At 43.9% G+C, this 12377-nt stretch overlaps 1 long non-coding RNA gene across 2 annotated transcripts in view; it reads right to left on the bottom strand.

Annotated features, from left to right (window-relative positions):
- The window catches only part of LOC133098082 (uncharacterized), a 51409-nt gene that overhangs the window by 14135 nt on the left and 24897 nt on the right, over positions 1-12377 (bottom strand). For both annotated transcript variants that reach the window (XR_009702109.1, XR_009702108.1), the window contains exon 3: positions 246-374. This is a non-coding gene — a long non-coding RNA (uncharacterized LOC133098082). The remainder of the gene's footprint in view (positions 1-245; positions 375-12377) is intronic.

Genomic DNA, 12377 nt, shown 5'->3' on the forward strand with positions numbered 1-12377 from the left:
ATCTCATTAGGACAGTATCATAAATACCCTGTATCCGTTTTCTATTGCTGTAGAACAGTTTACCAGCATTCCAAGACCCAGTCCTTGTAAAGCTATCTGGTCCTTTGAGGAATTAGGAAATTTACCTATTTATCATTCCCACCATCCTTGTGTATGTAAACATCTCCATCACGGTTATTATTTTCCCAGCATCTGAATGACATGTTATACCACTGGCAGCTAAAGTTCTTGAAGAAAAATCTTACCTTAAAGCTCAAATCCAATCAGCTGGCTCCAAGCCTGGATCCCCTTTCTAGGACAAGCGGTGGTGGTTCTTTGGGAGACTGGAGACACGCAGGCAGCAGGGGACAGCTGAGATGGGGGAGCTGACAAGCCTGTGAAGTGGGACAAGAGAGAGGAAAGTGCAAATTAATTCGTAAAAGTAAAACCGGCCTTCCATGTATTTTATTCAGCAGTTTCCAACAAGAGCCAAACTGCTCAGCCTGGGCTATATACAGGAGGGCCTAGTTTTTCTTGTTAAGTCCCCGACATAGGGGAGTTGACGTACAGCCCCCTTTCAAGCCGGGAAACATGCAATCTAACGACAGGCTATGGGAATCTGCTTCTTCATAGGAAAATAGAAAGGCAGAGACAGGACGCCCAGGAGATGCGCAGGCTGCCCCTTATCACTCAGGGTTCACTTTCATTTCCAGAGATTTCCTGCCTCTCAAACGTTAAAGCACCACGAACAGGAGCCTCGCCTGATGCCTTTGCCCTTGTGCGTCTTTCCAAGCTTCTTTCCAAGCTGGGAAAGCTGTCTGGAAGGGCCCAGAAACACTAACAGGTTTGTAGTCTTTGACACAGCATATCAGATGCTGTGGCTTGGCTCCCTTGGCTCAGAGTCTGAGCTCCTTCCTGTGTCTTTGAGCTCTGGAAGGTGAAATGCCACATTTCCAGATGGCCTTGCAGACACAGCCCCAGGTGTGAGCTCTGTCCCCCAGACGCCTGGCTTCAGAACTGAGTCAGGAGGCGAGCGGGCAGGATATGGGGCTCCCGTCTCCTGGCACAGCTAAGGCAGCAGGACCTCACAGCAGGCCGCTGCCCGGCTGGGTGGGTCTGCTTCTTCTGGCAGAAACAGGGAAATGCGGGGCTAGAAATTGTCCCCAGCCCTGTGGAAAATGCTCCATCCACATTTTCAGTCATGCCAACCATTTGGAAACCACGGAATACATGATAAAAATGTTTTTTGCTTAAGCCAGCCAGAGTAGTTTCCACTATCTGCAACTGAATGCCCACCAGGCCAGGTGTGTCGGGGTCTCTAAGACCTTCATCGGTCGCTGGAAGGACGCAGAGGACCAGAAGTTGTTCTATTCACAGTTACAGGTTATTATAGCAGAAGGATAGAGCAAAATCTCAAAGGGAAAGTCACATGGGCAAAGTCTAGGGGAAACCAGACACAAGCTTCTGAGAGTCCCCTCCCAGCAGCGCCACGGGACTCACTTAATTCCTTCAGCAATGATGGGTGACGCCATGGCTGCAAGACTGCCCCACCTGCCGCAGAGGGAGAGCAGGTGTTCAGCATAAAGACACTGTCAGCATCAACCACCTGGAGAAACCATGACAGCAGGGATCAGCCCCCGGGCACGCAGAACACTCCTCCAGCACGTGTACCCCGAGAGCTCGGTCCCCAGGAGCCAGCCAAGGGCAGACATGGAAGCAGCCCGTTCCTGGGAATGTGCACGGTCCCAGACACCCAGAGCTGCTGCCTTAACCCTCTCCTGCCCACCAGGAATCCCACTTCTGGACAGGTAAAGAGTTACCCAAAATATGCAAGACACTAAAAACTACAAAGATGGTAATTGTAATTTAAAAGAGCCAAAAGCTGGGGGTGGGAGTAGAGGTTTGGTGACTACAGGTCTCACGATAGGAAGATGTTACGTCAATTATGGTTCATCCACTTAACTAAGTTTTAGGCCACCACTAAACACCAGTATGGTAAAATGATTATATGGGATGAAAAGTCAGGGTATAAAAGTATACACAAACTGTTACCTCACTGCCCGATGTACAGCGAGGCCAAACAATACCAAAACGTTGGACTTTGGAGCAGACAAAGGTTTACTGTAGGGCACCGCAAGGAGATGGATGGCTCAAGCCTTAAAAACCCTTATGTCCCTGAAAGCTTTCAGCAAAGCCCCCTTACAGGAAAGGTGAGGGAGGGGCATGGTTAGTTGCTGCAGACCTCTTGGTGTCAGATCCGTTGTTGTTGAGGTCGGGTCATGGTCAAGTCACAATGTTCCTGTAAAACTCCCCCTAAACAAATGTTATCTCTGTTCTGATAAGAAAGGGCAAGGTCCCAAGGCTTGACTTTCACCCCCCGAGGTCCAGGCCCTGGCTAAGAGGAAGGGGTCCCTGTGGGGGGCTGGCGGGGGGGCGTACCCTGCCCCGGAGCCTTCGTCCAGCACCAGGTCTGGGTCCTCCCGCCAGTGCCCAGGCTCTGCTGAAGAGGCAGATCTCAGTTGGTGGCGCCCTCAGGGCCGGGTCCCCAGACCCTGCCCAGCCATCATCACTGAGGGAGCCAGGCGCCCAGGACCCAACTGGCCCTCAGTCTCCTCAGGCCACCCAGATGGCAGGGTCAGGTCCTACAGACTGTGTCCCATCCAAACTGCCGCTGCCATTAGGTCACAGTGGCAGGGATGGGGAAGAGGGTCACTGCCGCCTCAGGGCCTGGGCCCAGCCAGTGGGTGGCCTTGGTGAGGGCTCTGGAGCCTTGCAGGACACACCCCCAGTCTGTTCCCTGGGCCCCCCAGCTCACCTGCCAGGCCCAAGGCTGGGTAGCTGGAGGGCCCCGGGGAGAAGGCCAGGATCCACCTCTTACCTCACTCTCGCCTGAGGACCACCACTCCATGGACCACTGGCTGAATGGGCCCACTAACGGTGGCTCATTGACAGTTGGTCACTTGGGGGAGGTGCCCACTGTGGTGCCGACCAATGGTTGAGTGGGACCTCTGACACAGCTCTAACCATGGTGTTTGTGGTCTCCCGGTAACCGCTGCCTGGTAACAGGGTGGGGGCGTGGGTGATAACAGCATGCAGCAATGGCTGTGCTAAGGGCTGCACGCTGCTGTGCTCTATTACAATTCCCCCATTTTCTTTGATACTCCTCAGTCTTGAGGAGAACACGTGGGTATGTTTTGGACAGAGTGGCTAATCATAAACTCGGCAGAGGAACTCGGTTTTTGGGGGACTTGGTCTCCACTTCCAATCCTGTTTCATCCTTGCCCAAGTCTTTCAGGGAATCAGACGATGACTGCTCTAGCTAATTCCTGCTGAAATAGGGTGTAGTCCTACCTTGATGTGGGGAATGGATACCAAGTTGGAAATATTCCCAAGTTCCAAGTCCTGGATCCAAGTCTTGTATAAGAAAGATCTTATATAAGGGATTCAGGAAAATAAGACTGAAAACCAGTCTGGATCTTGCACTCTGGGGGAGACTTGTTGCCAGATAGCCAGACTCACAGAAGTATAATTTACCAAATTGCTGTAAGTCGTGAGTAACTTGAGGGGAAGGGCTTCCCTATATCTGGAGAACACAGATCAAAATCAGTAATATTCCAGACAAAACCCATAAACATAACCATATACACCAGTTTACTCAGTAACCAATCCTTTTACTTTTTATGAAGCCATCAGGTCTTGCATTAGGATTTTAAATTTCTTACCCAGTTCAAGGGTATAATCTGAAATTTACTCAAGATCTGTGTTTGTCAAAAAGTCCTTCCTATGAATCTTCTTGAAGATGAAGCACCTTTTGTTTTTTAACATCTTTATTAGAGTATAATTTCTTTACAATGGTGTGTTAGTTTCTGCTTTATAACAAAGTGAATCAGTTATACATATACATATGTCCCCATATCTCTTCCCTCTTGCATCTCCCTCCCTCCCACCCTCCCTATCCCACCCCTCTAGGTGGTCACAAAGCACCGAGCTGATCTCCCTGTGCTATGCAGCTGCTTCCCACTAGCTATCTATTTTACATCTGGTAGTGTATATATGTCCATGCCACTCTCTCACGTTGTCCCAGCTTACCCTTGCCCCTCCCCATATCCTCAAGTCCATTCTCTAGTAGGTCTGCATCTTTATTCCCATCTTGCCCCTAAGTTCTTCTGACCATTTTTTTTTCTTTTTTTAGATTCCATATATACGTGTTACCATATGGTATTTGTTTTTCTCTTTCTGACTTACTTCACTCTGTATGACAGTCTCTAGGTCCATCCACCTCACTACAAATAACTCAGTTTCACTCCTTTTTATGGCTAAGTAATATTCCATTGTATATTTGTGCCACATCTTCTTTATCCATTCATCTGTTGATGGACACTTAGGTTGCTTCCATGTCCTGACTATTGTAAATAGACCTGCAATGAACATTTTGGTACATGACTCTTTTTGAATTATGGTTTTCTCAGGGTATATGCCCAGTAGTGGGATTGCTGGGTTGTATGGTAGTTCTATTTTTAGCTTTTTAAGGAACCTCCATACTGTTCTCCATAGTGGCTGTATCAATTTACATTCCCACCAACAGTGCAAGAGGGTTCCCTTTTCTCCACACCCTCTCCAGCAGTTATTGTTTGCAGATTTTTTGATGATGGCCATTCTGACCAGTGTGAGATGGTATCTCATTGTACTTTTGATTTGCATTTCTCTAATGATTAATGATGTTGAGCATTCTTTCATGTGTTTGTTGGCAATCTGTATATCTTCTTTAGAGAAATGTGTATTTAGGTCTTCTGCCCATTTTTGGATTGGGTTGTTTGTTTTTTTGATATTGAGCTGCATGAGTTGCTTGTATGTTTTGGAGATTAATCCTTCGTCAGTTGCTTCATTTGCAAATATTTCTCCCATTCTGAGGGTTGTCTTTTCGTCTTGTCTATGGTTTCCTTTGCTGTGCAAAAGCTTTTAAGTTTCATTAGGTCCCATTTGTTTATTTTTGTTTTTATTTCCATTTCTCTAGGAGGTGGGTCAAAAAGGATCTTGCTATGATTTATGTCATAGAGTGTTCTGCCTATGTTTTCCTCTAAGAGTTTGATGGTGTCTGGCCTTACATTTAGGTCTTTAATCCATTTTGAGTTTATTTTTGTGTATGGTGTTAGGGAGTGCTCTAATTTCATTCTTTTACATGTAGCTGTCCAGTTTTCCCAGCACCACTTATTGAAGAGGCTGTCTTTTCTCCACTGTATATGCTTGCCTCCTTTATCAAAGATAAGGAGGTGACCATATGTGCGTGGGTTTATCTCTGGGCTTTCTATCCTGTTCCATTGATCTATATTTCTGTTTTTGTGCCAGTACCATACTGTATTGATTACTGTAGCTTTGTAGTATAGTCTGAAGTCAGGGAGCCTGATTCCTCCAACTCTGTTTTTCTTTCTCAAGATTGCTTTGGCTATTCAGGGTCTTTTGTGTTTCCATACAAATTGTGAAAATTTTTGTTCTAGTTCTGTGAAAAATGCCAGTGGTAGTTTCATAGGGATTGCATTGAATCTGTAGATTACTTTGGGTAGTAGAGTCATTATCACAATGTTGATTCTTCCAATCCAAGAACATGGTATATCTCTCCATCTATTTGTATCATCTTTAATTTCTTTCATCACTGTCTTATAATTTTCTGCATACAGGTCTTTTGTCTCCTTAGGTAGGTTTATTCCTAGATATTTTATTCTTTTTGTTGCAATGGTAAACGGGAGTGTTTTCTTAATTTCACTTTCAGATTTTTCATCATTAGTGTATAGGAATGCCAGAGATTTCTGTGCATTAATTTTGTATCCTGCTACTTTACCAAACTCATTGATTAGCTCTAGTAGTTTTCTGGTAGCATCTTTAGGATCCTCTATGTATAGTATCATGTCATCTGCAAACAGTGACAGTTTTACTTCTTCTTTTCCGATTTGGATTCCTTTTATTTCTTTTTCTTCTCTGATTGCTGTGGCTAAAACTTCCAAAACTATGTTGAATAATACTGGTGAGAGTGGGCAACCTTGCCTTGTTCCTGATCTTAGTGGAAATGGTTTCAGTTTTTCACCATTGAGGACGATGTTGGCTGTGGGTTTGTCATATATGGCCTTTATTATGTTGAGGAAAGTTCCCTCTATGCCTACTTTCTGGAAGGTTTTTATCATAAATGGGTGTTGAATTTTGTCGAAAGCTTTCTCTGCATCTATTGAGATGATCATATCGTTTTTCTCCTTCAATTTGTTAATATGGTGTATCACATTGAGTGATTTGCGTATATTGAAGAATCCTTGCATTCCTGGGATAAACCCCACTTGATCGTAGTGTATGATCCTTTTAATGTGCTGTTGGATTCTGTTTGCTAGTATTTTGTTGAGGATTTTTGCATCTATGTTCATCAGTGATATTGGTCTGTAGATTTCTTTCTTTGTGACATATTTGTCTGGTTTTGGTATCAGGGTGATGGTGGCCTTGTAGAATGAGTTTGGGAGCGTTCCTCCCTCTGCTATATTTTGGAAGAGTTTGAGACGGATAGGTGTTAGCTCTTCTCTAAATGTTTGATAGAATTCACCTGTGAAGCCATCTGGTCCTGGGCTTTTGTTTGTTGGAAGATTTTTAATCACAGTTTCAATTTCAGTGCTTGTGATTGGTCTGTTCATATTTTCTATTTCTTCCTGGTTCAGTCTCGGAAGGTTGTGCATTTCTAAGAATTTGTCCATTTCTTCCAGGTTGTCCATTTTATTGGCATAGAGTTGCTTGTAGTAATCTCTCATGATCCTTTGTATTTCTGCAGTGTCAGTTGTTACTTCTCTTTTTTCATTTCTAATTCTATTGATTTGAGACTTCTCCCTTTTTTTCTTGGTAAGTCTGACTAATGGTTTATCAATTTTTTTATCTTCTCAAACAACCAGCTTTTTGTTTTATTGATATTTGCTATTGTTTCCTTCATTTCTTTTTCATTTATTTCTGATCTGATCTTTATGATTTCTTTCCTTCTGCTAACTTTGGGGTTTTTCTGTTCTTCTTTCTCTAATTGCTTTAGGTGTAAGGTTAGGTTGTTCATTTGAGATGTTTCTTGTTTCTTAAGGTAGGCTTGTATAGCTTTAAACTTCCCTCTTAGAACAGCTTTTGCTGCATCCCATAGGTTTAGGGTTGTTGTGTTTTCATTGTCATTTGTTTCTAGGTATTTTTTGATTTCCTCTTTGATTTCTTTGGTGATCTCTTGGTTATTAGTGTGTTGTTTAGCCTCCATGTGTTTGTATTTCTTACAGATTTTTTCCTGTAATTGATATCTAGTCCCATAGCATTGTGGTCAGAAAAGATACTTGATACGATTTCAATTTTCTTAAATTTACCAAGGCTTGATTTGTGACCCAAGATATGATGTATCCTGGAGAATGTTCCATGAGCACTTGAGAAGAATGTGTATTCTGTTGTTTTTGGATGGAATGTCCTATAAATATCAATTAAGTCCATCTTGTTTAATGTATCATTTAAAGCTTGTGTTTCCTTATTCATTTTCATTTTGGATGATCTGTTCATTGGTGAAAGAGGGGTGCTAAAGTCCCCTACTATGATTGTGTTACTGTCGATTTCCCCTTTTATGGCTGTTAGCATTTGCCTTATGTATTGAGGTGCTCCTATGTTGGGTGCATAAATATTTACAATTGTTATATCTTCTGAAGATGAAGCACTTTTGCAAAGCATCAGCTTAACTGTCTATTAAAGACTTAAAAAGGCAAAGTTAAAGATCTGATTACAATGGATTGACAAAGAAGCTTAATCAAGTTGCAGTGATATAACCAGACTTATGGCTGATAGATTATACCAGGGCATATCTACATTTCTGACACTTTATATAATTTCTAGAATATCTACAGTAGTAACGTTTATCCATACTGGATAACCTTAGAAGGCGTATCACTCCTTTGACAATGCTTCCCATGTTATTCAATACACCAAATAATACTTATTAAATATTCCTCCTTGACGTGACTTAAGGGCCCCCTAACGAATCCCAAAGTTAGCTGGAGGTCAAAAGAACCTTAATTAAAATTTGATATTTGGGAAGTTTGTCAAAAAGTTTCAAAACACTTGGTCAAATAAGATCATCAGTCACTGTAAGATAATACTTATTTCTTTTCCAAAGTGAGAAGAGATCGTAAAAGCAAATACAGATCACTTAAAGGCAAGGAAGTTCATATAACCTCTTATCAAAAGCAGCATTCAAAGTAAACTTGTTCTCTTAGCAGAGAGGAACCAAATCTAGTCTTGCACCAGCTTACTTTTAATAACAAAATCCATTTACCTAAATTTAATCTAATCTCAGCCCAACCGTGCATAAAACTCCGTTTTTACTCAAAACATAGATCCTACTTTCTCACTTTATACTGAAAATTTTTTTCATTCGATTATTTTCAGTAGCTTTAATTACATATTTAGATTAGAATCCTCAACTCTTAAACACCTTAATTTTTAGTGAAAACCAAGAGGCAAGTAATTGTGAACTGCTTGTCATTCCAGCATTTTCTGATTGGAAATTTATGCTTTAGTTTTCCTCTCCTAAGAAGGCAAAGGTAGATAAAGTTAGATTTACCCAGCAACCAGCGTTCAAATATTTTATCCTACTTGAAATGACCCAGATAGTCAATGAATTCTTGTCATTTAACTTAGTTCTGTTTCAAGTTACCAAAATCTAGAGAGGCTATTCTAGATAGACTTAAAGTTTCATCATATCAAGTTATTTTCCTTGCTGACAAATTTGCAACAGATATAAGGTCTTATTTGATTTCTAATAAACCTAGGTACAACAGAAGTGTTAACAACTTAACAAACCAACAAGCTTAAGTTTAACTTAACAAACCAACAAGCTTAAGCTAGCTTCAATACCAGATATCAACCCAGATCATGAAGACCTGAAATTCATTTTGGCCAATTTTCTAAGTATTAGGAAGTATTTAATTTGTAAGCACTTACTTTAGAGTCAGTTAAATAGAGCTCATTCACAAGTTAATTCAGCAGTATTATAACCGAAAATGGTCCAAATCTGGAGAATGCCCCTCAAGGGGCTGCATTTGGGAAACAAATCTGAGTTTCCCATAGCCAGCACACTTAAACACAAGACCAAATCAAACGTACACACAAGACCAAATCAAACGTACACACAAAGAACAAAGTCTACTTCCTGCAGGACAAAAACAAAAGGGTGAAGTTCAACAATTTCCTCAACTTTTTCAAACACAGATCCCTCTTTTTAACAACAAACAACATGCAAATGGAAAGATAGGGAATCGTGACTACAAGTGTCATGGCAATTCACCTGGCAAACGCAAAACCAAAAATAACAGTTGGAATAAGTTAAGTTTACTTAGTTAACTTCAAGCTTTTTCCTAGAAATATTTTTATTTTCTCAGGGTCAGAATTCTGAAAAAATGTATTTCATCAAGCCAGCTTTCTCTAACTGCATATGCAAAAAAAAACAGTTTTGGAATTCCAAAAGAGTTTCATCTTAACCAATTTTTCTTCAGAGTCTAAAGAATATAGTGGCCATGCAGTGTTAAAAAAATCTTCTTTCTTTTACCCTAGGGGGACTATAAGATGGAATAGAGCTCTGATTATCATGGCAAGTGTTATCAAATACCAAACAAACAAATGCAGTGCAAAACGGTCTCTCAGGATCACAGTTCCCTAGCACCAAAAAGGAGATTCCCACCCATTGCAAAGGGAAAATCCCAACCAAAGCTCCGCCACAGGCAAAACCCAACACAATGGGGAAGGATACCTGGTGTCATCACAGTTGAGCTCCGTTTTTCACCAAAGGCATCTCAACTAGCCAATGCAAGTACTGATTCACACACATACAATACACAAATAACAAACATGGTCCCACAAACAAAAGCACAAGCCAGAGTGGCTCACCCCAAAATGACATATACAAAAACACAAACAACAAATAAGCTACAGTCACATAGACAGAAAATCAGAGGAAGTGTAGTCTAAAATTCCACTTCCACTCCCAGACGAAGGCCTCCAAATAGAGTGGGCCAGCTCTCAAGAGAACGGACCCAAAGTGGCTCATTTGCTGCAACAGAAGCAGCCCAAACGGAGTGGAGAGAATTCCCAGCCTGCGCAAGCTGGAGTGACTTACCCCCAAGCGACACCAAATGTGGACCACCGCTCCAGACGTTTCTCTGCTCCCAACAGCCTCGTGCACTGGGGCGGCCGACCTCTATCAGGAAGAGTCCCTCCCAGTTCCCTGGAGCAAAATGAGCTCCAGCAGCTGCTGGGAACTCAGGAAAGGGGCTGCCCCTGGCTGGGGTCCACCTGCCACTGGCACAGACCTCCTGGGTGGCTCGCCATAATTGTTACCGAAATGCAAGTCCATGTGCCTGATACACAAGACAGGCCAAACAATACTGAAACGTCAGAGTCTGGAACACAGAAAGGTTTATTGGAGGGCCATGCAAGGAGATGGGTGGCTCATGCCTTAAAAACCCCAAACTCGAGCTCGAGGAGAAGACGGTGGAAGAGTAAGACACGGAGATCACCTTCCTCCCCACAGATACATCAGAAATACATCTACACGTGGAACTGCTCCTATAGAACACCTACTGAACGCTGGCAGAAGACCTCAGACCTCCCAAAAGGCAAGAAACTCCCCATGTACCTGGGTAGGGCAAAAGAAAAAAGAAAAAACAGAGAAAAAAGAATAGGGACGGGACCTGCACCAGTGGGAGGGAGCCGTGAAGGAGGAAAGGTATCCACACACTAGGAAGCCCCTTCGCGGGCAGAGACTGCGGGTGGCGAAGGGGGTAAGCTTCAGAGCCACGGAGGAGAGCGCAGCAACAGGGGTGCGGAGGGCAAAGCAGAGAGATTCCTGCACGGAGGATCGGTGCTGACCAGCACTCATCAGCCCGAGAGGCTTGTCTGCTCACCCGCCGGGGCAGGCGGGGGCTGGGAGCTGAGGCTTGGGCTTCGGTCGGATCACAGGGAGAGGACTGGGGTTGGCGGCATGAACACAGCCTGAAGGGGTTAGCGCACCACAGCTAGCTGGGAGGGAGTCCGGGAAAAAGTCTGCAGCTGCCGAAGAGGCAAGAGACTTTTTCTTCCCTCTTTGTTTCCTGGTGTGCGAGGAAAGGGGATTAAGAGCGCTGCTTAAAGGAGCTCCAGAGATGGGTGCGAGCCGCAGCTATCAGCGCAGACCCCAGAGACGGGCATGAGATGCTAAGGCTGCTGCTGCATCCACCAAGAAGCCTGTGTGCAAGCACAGGTCACTATCCACACCACCCCTCCCGGGAGCCTGTGCAGCCCGCCACTGCCAGGGTCCCGTGATCCGGGGACAACTTCCCCAGGAGAACGCATGGCGCGCATCAGGTTGGTGCAACATCACGCCGGCCTCTGCCGCCGCAGGCTCGCCCCGCATCCGTGCCCCTCCCTCCCCCCGACCTGAGTGAGCCAGAGCCCCCGAATCAGCTGCTCCTTTAACCCCGTCCTGTCTGAGTGAAGAACAGACGCCCTCAGACGACCTACATGCAGAGGCAGGGCCAAATCCAAAGCTGAACCTCGGGAGCTGTGCGAACAAAGAAGAGAAAGGGAAATCTCTCCCAGCAGCCTCAGAAGCAGCGGATTAAAGCTCCACAAACAACTTGATGTGCCTGCATCTGTTGAATACCTGAATAGACAACGAATCATCCCAAATTGAGGAGGTGGACTTTGAGAGCAAGATATATTATTTTTTCCCCCTTTCCTCTTTTTGTGAGTGTGTATGTGTATGCTTCTGTGTGAGATTTTGTCTGTATAGCTTTGCTTTCACCATTTGTCCTAGGATTCTGTCCATCCGTTCTTTTTTTCTTTTTATTTTCTACTTTTCAAAATTTTTTTCATAATAATTATTTTTTATTTTAATAACTTTATTTTATCTTACTTTATTTGATTTTATTTTATTTTACCCTCTTTCTTTCTTTCTTTGTATTTTTTCTCCCTTACGTTCTGAGCCGTGTGGATGAAAGGCTCTTGGTGCTCCAGCCAGGCATCAGTGCTGTGCCTCTGATGTGGGAGAGCCAACTTCAGGACACTGGTCCACAAGACACCTCCCAGCTCCACATAATATCAAATGGCGAAAATCTCCCAGAGATCTCCATCTCAACACCAAGACCCAGCTTCACTCAACGACCAGCAAGATACAGTGCTGGACACCCTATGCCAAACAACTAGCAAGACAGGAACACAGCCCCATCCATTAGCAGAGAGGCTGCCTGAAATCATAATAAGGCCACAGACACCCCCAAAACACACCACCAGACATGGACCTGCCCACCAGAAAGACAAGATCCACCCTCATCCACCAGAACACAGGCACGAGTCCCCTCCACCAGGAAGCCTACACAACC

The sequence above is a fragment of the Eubalaena glacialis genome, chromosome 9 (genome assembly GCF_028564815.1).
Source record: "Eubalaena glacialis isolate mEubGla1 chromosome 9, mEubGla1.1.hap2.+ XY, whole genome shotgun sequence".
In the NCBI taxonomy this organism is placed as follows: domain Eukaryota; kingdom Metazoa; phylum Chordata; class Mammalia; order Artiodactyla; family Balaenidae; genus Eubalaena; species Eubalaena glacialis.